Source organism: Erinaceus europaeus, chromosome 6, assembly GCF_950295315.1.
Source record: "Erinaceus europaeus chromosome 6, mEriEur2.1, whole genome shotgun sequence".
NCBI lineage: Eukaryota > Metazoa > Chordata > Mammalia > Eulipotyphla > Erinaceidae > Erinaceus > Erinaceus europaeus.
In genome coordinates, this window is record NC_080167.1 from 44,307,935 (window position 1) to 44,318,809 (window position 10,875).

A 10,875-nucleotide genomic window follows, 5' to 3' on the forward strand; every position below is an offset into this window, starting at 1 on the left:
AAACCTCAGAAGGGGAGGTCATGATGCATATAGTTGAGGGTGCCACTGTTATTGGCATGCAGGAGTTTCAGCTGAGGGTAGAAACAGGTCTCAAAATGCAGATGTAGCTTTGATATAACTAAGAAACACTGTGACTTTCTTAACGGGGTAAGTGGAACACTGGTCAATTGTGGAAGGCCTATCTAGCAAGGATTTATTTAAATTCAGCTTCTTCCAGGTGCTGAATTTCATGCCTGAGATTCCAAAGTCTTAGGTTCAATCCCCCCACATCACCATAAGCCAGAGCTGAGCAGTGCTCTAGACACACTCTCTGTATCTTTCTATTTGCTTCTCTTTCTCTCACTGAAAATAAAACAAATACAATATATATTCAGCTTTGCTTTTAAAACCTCCCACAGTGGGGGGGGGGGCAGTGGCACATCCAGTAGAGTACACAGGGGAGAGGACATGGGTTCAAACCCCTGGTTCCTTTCTGCAGTGAGGAAGCTTCTGGAGCAATAGAACTGTGCTACAGGTTTCTCTCCTTTCTCTCTATCTCTCATACCTATAAAAAATGGGGGATCAGGCAGTAGTTAAGCTCATATGGCGCGAAGCCAAGGACCTGCGTAAGGATCCTGGTTCAAGCCACTGGTTCCCCACCTGCAGGGGGATCGCTTCACAAGCGGTGAAGTAGGTCTGCAGATATCTGTCTTTCTCTCTCCCTCTCTGTCTTCCCCTCCTCTCTTGATTTCTTTCTGCCCTATCCAACAATAACATGACAACAGTAATAATAACGACAACAACAAGGGTAACAACAGGGCAATAAAATGGGAAAAATGGCCTCCAGGAGCAGTGGATTCATAGTGCAGGCACCGAGCCCCAGCAATAACCCTGGAGGCAAAAAAAAAAAAAAAAAAAAGGCTACCAGAACAGTGGAGATATGCAAGCATTAAGTTATAGCAGTTAAAAATACAAAAAAATACTAAGTTGATGAACACTTTTGTGTGGATAGCTCTTTGGTTGATCTCATCCCTAAAGTTTCAAGAGTGAAACAAGAGATGAATGAGTTGAGATGGCTTATGGTGTCATGCTCAGGTTACTTAACAGCTTTGGATTTATGGTTCTTACACACACAACAAGATGTTTCTCTCCAAGACAGTGGCTACACCTCACCCTTAATTACCACTGCCACAACCTGACTGTTGTCCTTAGCCAGGCTGCTCCTCGCCCTGCTCTCCTCAGGTGACATTTATAATGTCTCTGGCCTGCGGTCACGTAGATGTGGCCATGGGTGAAGTGTTGGATTCTCAAACATGAAGTCCTGAGTTTGATCCCAGACATGGCATATGCCAGAGTGACGCACTGATTCTCTCATTAAACAATAACAATAATAGAATAAGCACATAAAAAAAATAAAGTGCTGGTTCTGGGTAGTGGCACATCTGGTTGATTGCACAGGTTACAATGCGCAAGGACCCTCATTTGAGCCCCTAGCCCCTACCTGCAGGGGGAAAGATTTTCAAGTAGTGAAGCAGGACTGCAGGTGCCTCTCTGCCTCTCTCCCTCTCTAGCTCCCCCTTCCCTCTCTATTTCTGGCTGTCTCTATCCAATCAGTAAAAGATAATTAACATTTTTAAATCTAATTTTTTTAAAAAGTCTCTCTGATCTGTAAAACAAGTATAGAGGCAGCTTCCATTAAATTCCTTACTTAATGAAAGGAGGAAGGAACTTAATGAAAGCTTCAGAGACCTATTGGCACTTAACTGCAGTTCTTTTCTCCTTTCTCTTTCTCTCTTTCCCCCATTTTATTGGCTAGGACAGAGATAAACTGAGAGGATAGGGAGAGATCGAGAGGAGAGAGAATGACTCCTGTAGATCTGCTTTGCTACTTGTGAAGCAGTACCCCTGTAGATGGGGAACCGGGGGTTTGAACCTGGATGCTTGCTCAGGTCCTTGCTATTCATATTATATATACTTAATTGGATGTGCCACCACCTGCCCCACCCCCTCTCTATCTCTGTCTCCTGCCCTCTTTCCCCTTTACCTCTCTCTCTAAACATATTTTACTTATTTAGTTAGCTAGAGAGGATTCAGGGCACCAGGCAGTGGTGTACCTCATTACAGTGCACAAGGACCCAGGTTCAAGCCCCTGATCCTCCCACACACACCCCGCCCCACAGGGAAGACAGCTTCACTAATGGTGAAGCAGGGTCGCAGGTGTCTCTCTGTCTCTTTTCCTCCCCTCTCAATTTCTCTCTGTGTCTATCCAATAATAAATAAACATTTTTTTTAAAAAAAGAGGAATCAAGAGGAGTGGAAGAGATGAGAGAGAGAGGGGGGGGGCTCGTGAAGCTTCCCCCTGCAGGTTGGGACTGGGGGATTGAACTGGGTTGTTGTGTACTGTATAATGTGTGCTCAATTGGGTGCACCACTGTCTGGCTCTATTTCTTTCTTTCTTTCTTTCTTTCTTTCTTTCTTTCTTTCTTTCTTTCTTCCTTTCTTTTTATTTCTCTCTCTTTCTCTTCCTTTCTTTCTCTCCCTCTCCCCTCCCTCCTTTCTTCTTCTTTCTTTCATGATCTTTCTTCCATTCATTCTTTTATTTCCTTCATTCTTTCTGTCTCTCTTGCTTTCTCTCTCTTTTTTCCTTTTCTCTTCTCTTTTTTTTTTTTTTCTTTCCACCAGGGCTCTGTTTTGGCTTCATACCATATAATTCCATAACTTCCAGTGGACTCTCTCTCTCTCTTTTTTTTTTTTTCCAGATGGAGAGGGAGAAAGAGATCAAGAGAGAAATAGAAACATCACAGCACAGATCCACTGTTTGTGAAGTTTCTCCCTCACTTGGGGCTCCCATGTAGTGGTTGGGGACTTGAACATGGGTACTTGCACTTGTCGAAGTGTTCACTCTACCAGGTGAGCTATACCCTGGCCCCACATGAGAACTTTCATCAATTAATTCCCTGCATAGGGTATAATCTAGTTCTATTTGCCCTCCTTTAAGGGCTCACCGTTCTTTTTCTCTACCACTTCCCTTTTGAATTGACCCTAGAACTCCAAATTCTTTTCTCTATGGAATCATTTATTCTCTCCCATTCCTTCTGCTAAATTCAGCCATTCAAACTCACAGAGGGGCAGCAAACTCTACTTTCTTTAAGGATGGGGCCACTGTGGCCGTAGTTTGTACTTTATTAAAATTGCAATTTTTGTCAAAACAACAATTCCATCTCTAAGGAAGCAAAGAGAATGAAGAGAAAATTCATTTTGAATCCAATTCTGTACAACCAGGAAATTCATAAGGTGAAAAGAGCTGGTCTGCTGTCATCAATTAGCCTGGGGAGGTTGGGGAGGGCCAGCTCAACAGCCAGGTGTGGACAGAGTCTTAGGAAGAAGAACCCCAAGATATTTGCAGAAAAACAATTGATTTTAGTTAGTTTTTTTTGTTGCCAGAGCACTGCTCAGCTCTGGCTTATCATGGTGCTGGGCACTGTACCTGGGACCTTTGGTGCCTTAAGCATGAAAGTCTTATTTGCATAACCACTATGCTATCTCCCCAGCCCTCTAGTGATTAATCTGGCAATCCAAGAATACAGCAAAGACAGCTGAAACAGAGCCAAATGAAGTGATAAATTGCAAACAATCTGAAGGAAGGGAAAGAGTAGGGCTCAAAAATAGATCTGCAGGTAGTTAAATGGATCAGCAAGGGTTTCCTTTCCAGTCTGGTTGACAAGCTTTGGCATCTTCACGCCACTTTCTGAGTAGTCCTGTGTGTCACTGCCATTCCATCAGGGTAGTTCTTTTTTTTTTTTTAATTTTTATTTATTTATTTGTTATTGGATAGAGACAGAGAGAAATTGAGAGAGAAGGGGGAGATAGAGAGGAAGAGAGACAGAAAGAGACCTGCAGACCTGTTTCACCGCCTGTGAAGCGACTCCCCTGTAGGTGGGGAGCCGGGGCTTTGAACTGGGCCGGGGGCTTGAATCGGGATCCTAACCGGTTCTTGCACTTTGCACCACGTGCATTTAACCTGCTGCGCTACCTACCGCCAGACTCCCCCACCAGGGTAGTTCTAAGGGGCAAGGCCTGGCACTGGCACTCATCACTTCTGTTCATACTCCACTCACTGGAACCCAATTAAATGACCCCATCAAACTGCAAGGGAATCTGGGAAATGTATTCTAGTTGTGTGCCCAGAAAGTAGAGAGGAGAAGGTATTCTGTCCAGTAGTTACATTCTGTTCGAATTTTCCTTGTCTAGGTCCAGGATAATCAGGGTAGAAAGTTGGAACTGTGTTAGTTAAAGGGATTGAAGCTCCCACTACAGAAGGAGACAGCACTTTCTTGTCCCCAGAAGAGTGAAGGTCTTTGAGCTTGGAGGAATCATCTAAGTGTACTGAGGGGGCTCATAAGTAAGTTAGCTTTTTGAAGCACTTCAATTAACAGAAAAGCTATTGAAATAATGACGAAACAGGCAACCTCTTCTTAACTTTTGTAAAGGCTAGGAAATTGGAATTTAAAATGTATGTACTGGTAAACTTGACATTAATGTAGCTACAGGTGGCTACAGGGGAATTAAATGGGTGGTCTTGTGGTCGAGGAGGTGGAGCAGTGGATGAAGTGTTGGGCTCTCAAGCATGTGGTTCCGGGTTCAGTCCCCAGCAGCATATGGATCAGAGTGCTGTTCCAGCTCTTTTTCTCTCTCCTTCTAGCTCTTTCACTAAAAACGAAATAAAATATATTTTTTTAATGTTTAAAAAATAAATTGGTGGTCTCAAACATTCTGAAGAATTCACTGGTAAGCTCATTATGGGATGGAGGCTAACTCTTGTCAAAAAATGAGCCTTCATTTGGATCTAAGTTTGTTCTAAGGAATCAATGCAAATGTGGGCAAAGATTTTTTTTTCATTTTTACAAATAACATTATTATTGCTTTATTATAGACAGATGTTATTAGATACAACCTAAAAGTCAGCTCAGTCTAAAAGTAGAGCAATATGGAAATCACTATGCAAATTATCACTCCTTCACACAAAGAACTATTGCCAGCCTTTAAATTATTTTCAAAGACTTTTTAATGGGAATGAGAAAATAATTATGGAATACTCTCAATGAAAAAAAAAAAGACAACAGTGAGATACCACTTCACTCCTGTGAGGATGTCATACATTAGAAAAGGTAGTAACAACAAAGGCTGGAGAGGTTGTGGGGACAAAGGAACCCTTCTGTACTGTTGGTGGGAATGCAAATTGGTCCAACTCCTCTGGAGAGAAGTCTGGAGAACTCTCAGAAGTTTAGAAACGGATCTACCATGGGGAAGCAATTACAGAAGCCAGACCTTCTATCTTCTGCACCCCATAATGATCCTGGGCCCATACTCCCAGAGGAATAAAGAATAGGAAAGCTAACAAGGGAGGGGGTGGGATACGAAGTTCTGGTGGTGGGAATTTTGTGTAGTTGTACCCCCTCTCACCCTATGGCCTTGTCAACATTTCCATTTTATAAATAAATTTAAAAAAAAAGAAATGGACCTACCTTATGACCCTGCAATTTCTCTCCTGGGGATATATCCAAAACTCACCCATCCAAAAAAATTTGTGTATACTTATGTTCACAGCAGCACAATTTGTAATAGCTAAAACCTGGAAGCAACCCAGGTGTCCAACAACAAATGAGTGACTGAGTAAGTTGTGGTCTATATACACAATGGAATACTATTCAGCTATTAAAAATGATGAATTCACCTTCTTCACCTCATCTTGGATGGAGCTTGAAGGAATCATGTTTAGTGAGCTAAGTCAGAAAGAGAAGGATGAATATAGGATGACCTCACTCACAGACAGAAGATGAAAAGTAAGAGCAGAAGGGAAAACACAAAGCAGAACTTGGTCTGGATTTTGTATACTGCACCAAAGTAAAAGACTCCGGCGGGGGTGGGGGTGGGGGTGGGGAGGCAGGGTGGGGAGGCGGGGAAGAGGGTTCAGGCCCTAGAACATGATGGCAGAGGAGGACCTAGATGGGGGATTAGAGTGTTATGTGGAAAAATGAGATATGTGACACATGTACCAACTACTGTTTTTTACTGTCCACTGTAAGCCATTAAATCCCACCCCCAATAAAGGGGGAAAAAAGATGTAAATATTTGCATTGACTTTCAAAGGGGTTAAGTGCTGCTAAACCGATATTAACTTAAACACACACACATATCCATATATAGCATAAAATATGTAATATATGATGATATATTTATTAATTATAACACATTATATTACAATGACATAAAACAAATGACTTGTCCTATATGTGACATTATAATTACACAAGGCATTTGACCAGGTCCTTCAGTTGATGAAGATGACTGAAGATGACTGTGCACTCAGTGACTGTACCCCCATCTAGAATTCAGCCTCCAGTGACAGAAGGCCTCCTTCTGTTCTGCTCAATATATATTAATATATATATATTAATTATCTTTGTTTATTGATTAGAGACAGCCAGAAATTGAGAGGGAAGGGGGTGATAAGAGGAAGAGAGACAGAGCGACACCTGCAGCCCTGCTTCACTACATGCTAAGCTGTCCCCCTGCAAGTGGGGACCAGGGTCCTTGCACACTGTAACATATGCTCTTATCAAGTGCGGTGTCTCAGGTCAAGCTTTAAAGCATGGGTGGGGAAAGGCAACAAGAACTTAACTAGCACTTCCAGCTTCAAATTAAAAACCTGCAAGGTATTGGTGTATTGCACCAAACTACAAGTAAAAGACTCTGGGGGTGGGGGAGAGGGTTCAGGTCCTAGAACAGAGGAGGACCTAGTGGGGTTGTATTGTTATGTGGAAAACTGGGAAATTTTATGCATGTATAAACTATCGTATTTTACTGTCAATTGTAAGGCATTAATCCCCAACAAAGAGATCAAACAAACAAAATAATCTGCAAGATGAATTTCTCTGCTCAGTTCATTGGGACATAGGGTAGTTGTTCATTCACTGAGTATGTTAACCTTAATCACATGGACAGGCTCTGCCCTGGACATTAAACCCAGTCCTCTCCAGGTTCCTCGGTTCACTAAAATGGAGAAGGTGGGGGCCCTGGACACGTCTGTAGCACTTAGCTTTTCCAGAACCACCAGCCAGACTTGATGGGGACTCACTGCTGGCTGAACCTACAGAGACCTGAGCCCCAGGGCTCCATGGTGGCTCCTGGTGGAATCTGCTGCCCTCGTGAGGCCATCCTGACTCAGAGCTAAGAAGAAGAAAAATTCAAAGGATTCACTGGAGAAGCCAGAAGTGGTTGATGAGTAGCTGGACTGTGCAGCCACTACATGAAAGCAAAAGCTACAGCTCAACACTCTTGCCAGTAATCCAAGTAAAAATAGGTAACATACTTAAGCAGACCTTTCTCCAAAGAAAGAAGTTATATTTATGGGCTACCAGCACATGAAGAAGTAGATGTTCATCGTCATGATTTGGGAAATACAGATCAAAGGCACAGTGAGATACCCATCAGGACGGCCACCACCCAAAAGACAGGTAATAGTAAGTGCTGGCAAGGACGTGGAGACACTGGAGCGCTGTGCAAGGTTGTTAGGAATGTAAAATGGTGCAGTCACTATGAAAAGTAGTATGTGACCCACAACGACCCTGGGTCCATGCTCCCAGAGGGATAGAGAATGGGAAAGCTATCAGGGGAGGGGATGGGATATGGAGATTGGGTGGTGGGAATTGTGTGGAGTTGTACCCCTCCTATGGTTTTGTTAATTTATCCTTTCTTAAATAAAAACTAAATAAAAAAAAAGTAGTGTGTGTGTGTGTGTGTGTGTGTGTAAGAGGTTCCCTCAAACACCTGAAAATAGAATTACCATCTAACTCAGCAATCCTACCAGTAAAGAACTGAAAGGAAGATTAAAAAAATTTAATTAGTGATTTAATATTGGTTTACAATAAGACAACAGGGGTATAGTTTCATACCTTTCTCACCATCAGGGTTCTGTCCCCATTCCCTCCATTGGAAACCGCATTAGTTCTTCCAACATGACAGATACAGGTTCACTATTATTTCTATAACTGTCTATTTATATTTTTATATATTTGCCCTTTTTTCCCCTATGGTCCTGCCTTCTCTTCCTTTCTAAGTCACACCTACTACTTCTGAGTGTCCTTCCCTTTTTAAAAATTATCTTTCTGGAGTCGGGCAGTAGCACAGCAAGTTAAGTGCACGTGGCACAAAGCGCAAGGACAGCCTTAAGGATCCCGGTTCGAGCCCCCGGCTCCCCACCTGCAGGGGAGTCCCTTCACAGGCGGTGAAGCAGGTCTGCAGGTGTCTACCTTTCTCTCCCCATCTCTGTCTTCCCCTCCTCTCTCCATTTCTCTCCATCCTATCCAACAACAACGACAACAATAATAACTACAACAATAAAACAACAAGGGCAACAAAAGGGAATAAATAAAAATATATCTTTCTTTTTATTTATTGGATAGAGACAGGCAAAAATTGAGAGGGAAGGGGGCAACAGACAAGGACAGAGACAGAGAGACACCTGAAACACTGCTTCACCACTTGTAAAGCTTTCCCCCTACAGAGGGAAACCAGAGGCTCGAACCAGGGTCCTTGCACATTGTAACATGTGTGCCCAACCAGATACACCACCACCTGGCCCCTTTGAAAGGAAGATTTTAAAGAGATGCTTAAACATACACTGCAGTGTTATCCACAACAACTAAGAGACAGAAGCAACCCAGATGTCCACTGATGGATAGGCAAAAAAAAAAAAAAAAAGCAGAATATACATACCATGGAATATTTATTACCCAGCCTTAAAAATTAAGTATCTTCACATGTTACAAAGTGGATGAACCTGGAGAATGTTACGGTAAGTGAAATAAGCCAGTCACAAAATGACTAATTCTGCATTACCTCACTTAAAGGAGGTACACAGAGCAGTGGAATATCATGGAAACAGAAATAGAATAGTGGCTGGGTGGGGTGCTTGTTCAGTGGGTAGGGTTTCAGGTGTTGGACACGCTTTACAACAACATGAATATTCCTAAACTAATGAACCATACATTTAAAAGTGGCTAACATGGCAAACTTTTCTGTTCTGTTTTTTATTTCTTTCTAAAGTTGGAAACGGAGAAGGTAAAGAGAGAGAATGACCATAGCACCAAGCTTCCTTTGATGCGATGGGGGCCAGGCTCAAGCCTAGGTCATGCACATGGCAAAGCAGCGTACTACCCAAGTCAGTTATTTCACCAGCTGTGGCTTTTATTTTTGTAAACCATGATAAAAGAGAATAAAATCAAAGTAGAGAGGGGCCACCAAGGACCACATGTGCTTTTGCACAATTGTCTCCAACCTCCTAGTCTTAACACTTAACTTGCACACTTAAGCCATTTAAGCAAGGCTTAAATGTTGAAACACTAGTTACCTCTTCTTCGCGGCAAAGTACTCAGATGCTCGTCCTTCCTCTCTTCACCTTCTGCTCTTTCTTCTGAGAGCGGCCATCACTCCCTGTACCCTTGCCAAAGACCTCTTTGAGTGTTAACAAACCAGAACAGTCATCAAGTCTCATCTTTGGAAAACTCACTGTGAAGCCATTCTTTTGAAGAGAAGCAACACCCTAGTCATCAAAAGAAGCTTCTCCCAAGTTTTCCTCTGCTTTGGGATTTTTCTTTTTTCTTTATTTTACTGGGGGGGGGGGTAATGGTTTACAGTATAGTCTTTAACACATGGGCACAACCTCTCATCTCCCCTTGACTGGTGTCTGAGAGACACAACAGGCAAGATTTGTTTATTTATTTTTTACTTTCAAGGTTATTGCTGGGGCTCGGTGCCTGTACTACAAATCCACTGCTCTTAGTGTCCCTCTTTTTTTTCATTGTTGTTACGATTGTTGCTGCTGTTGTTGGATAGGAAAGAGAGAAACTGAGAGAGGAGGGGAAAACAGAGGAGAAAGATAGACACCTGCAGACCTGCTTTACTGCTTGTGAAGCGACCCCCCCCCCGCAGGTGGGGAGCCAGGGGCTTGAACCGGGATCCTTGTGCTTCGTGCCATGTGCACTTAAGCCAGTGCGCTACCGGCCTGCCCCCAAGATTTATTTTTTAACTAGAGCACTGCTCAACTCAGGCTTTTGTTGGTGCTGGGGATTGAACCTGGGACCTGAGAGCCTCAGGCATAAAAGTCTTGCCATGTGCTAGCTCCCCAGCTGCTACTTTGGGAATTTTTTTTCCCCCCACGAAGGACCAGCCCACATCTTCCTAAAATTGTCCTTTTGGTCTTTGAGGATTGTGACTCCACTACCCTTGGTCTCTGTGAGTCACCTGAATTAGTGACCAGGTTCCAAGGACCTGTGCACAGAAATGTCACCACCAGCTGCCCACCTTTTCCCGTTGTCGGCAAACAGCCCAAGGAGAAGAACACAACTGTCACACACCCAATGGTTCCTTGTTTTTTTTCCTTCTTTTAAAAAATATTTTATTTATTTATGAGAGAGATAGGAGAGAGAGAAAGAACCAGACATCACTCCAGTACATGTGCTGCCAGGGATTGAACTCAGGACCTCATGCCTGAGAGACCAACATTTTATCCACTGCACCACCTCCCGGACCACCCGTTTTATTCTTTTCAGAAGAAATGCCCCACCTCGCTGCACTCACATGACTTTTGGAACAAAGAGCTAGAGCTGCCACCATGAACTTGAGGGATCACAAAATTAAAATTGATAATGGGAATGTCTAAGATGGAAGCAGAGGCCATTAGGAGAGAAGCACTTAAGTCCTCCCACTGTATCTGACAGACCGAGATTGGTCACCGAGTTTGTGATCTTGTATCTCACTGGCCAGGACCCAGCACCCTGGGGATATCTGAAATGAATTTGGCAAAGAGGGGCCAAACCTTCTCATAAAGCCTGG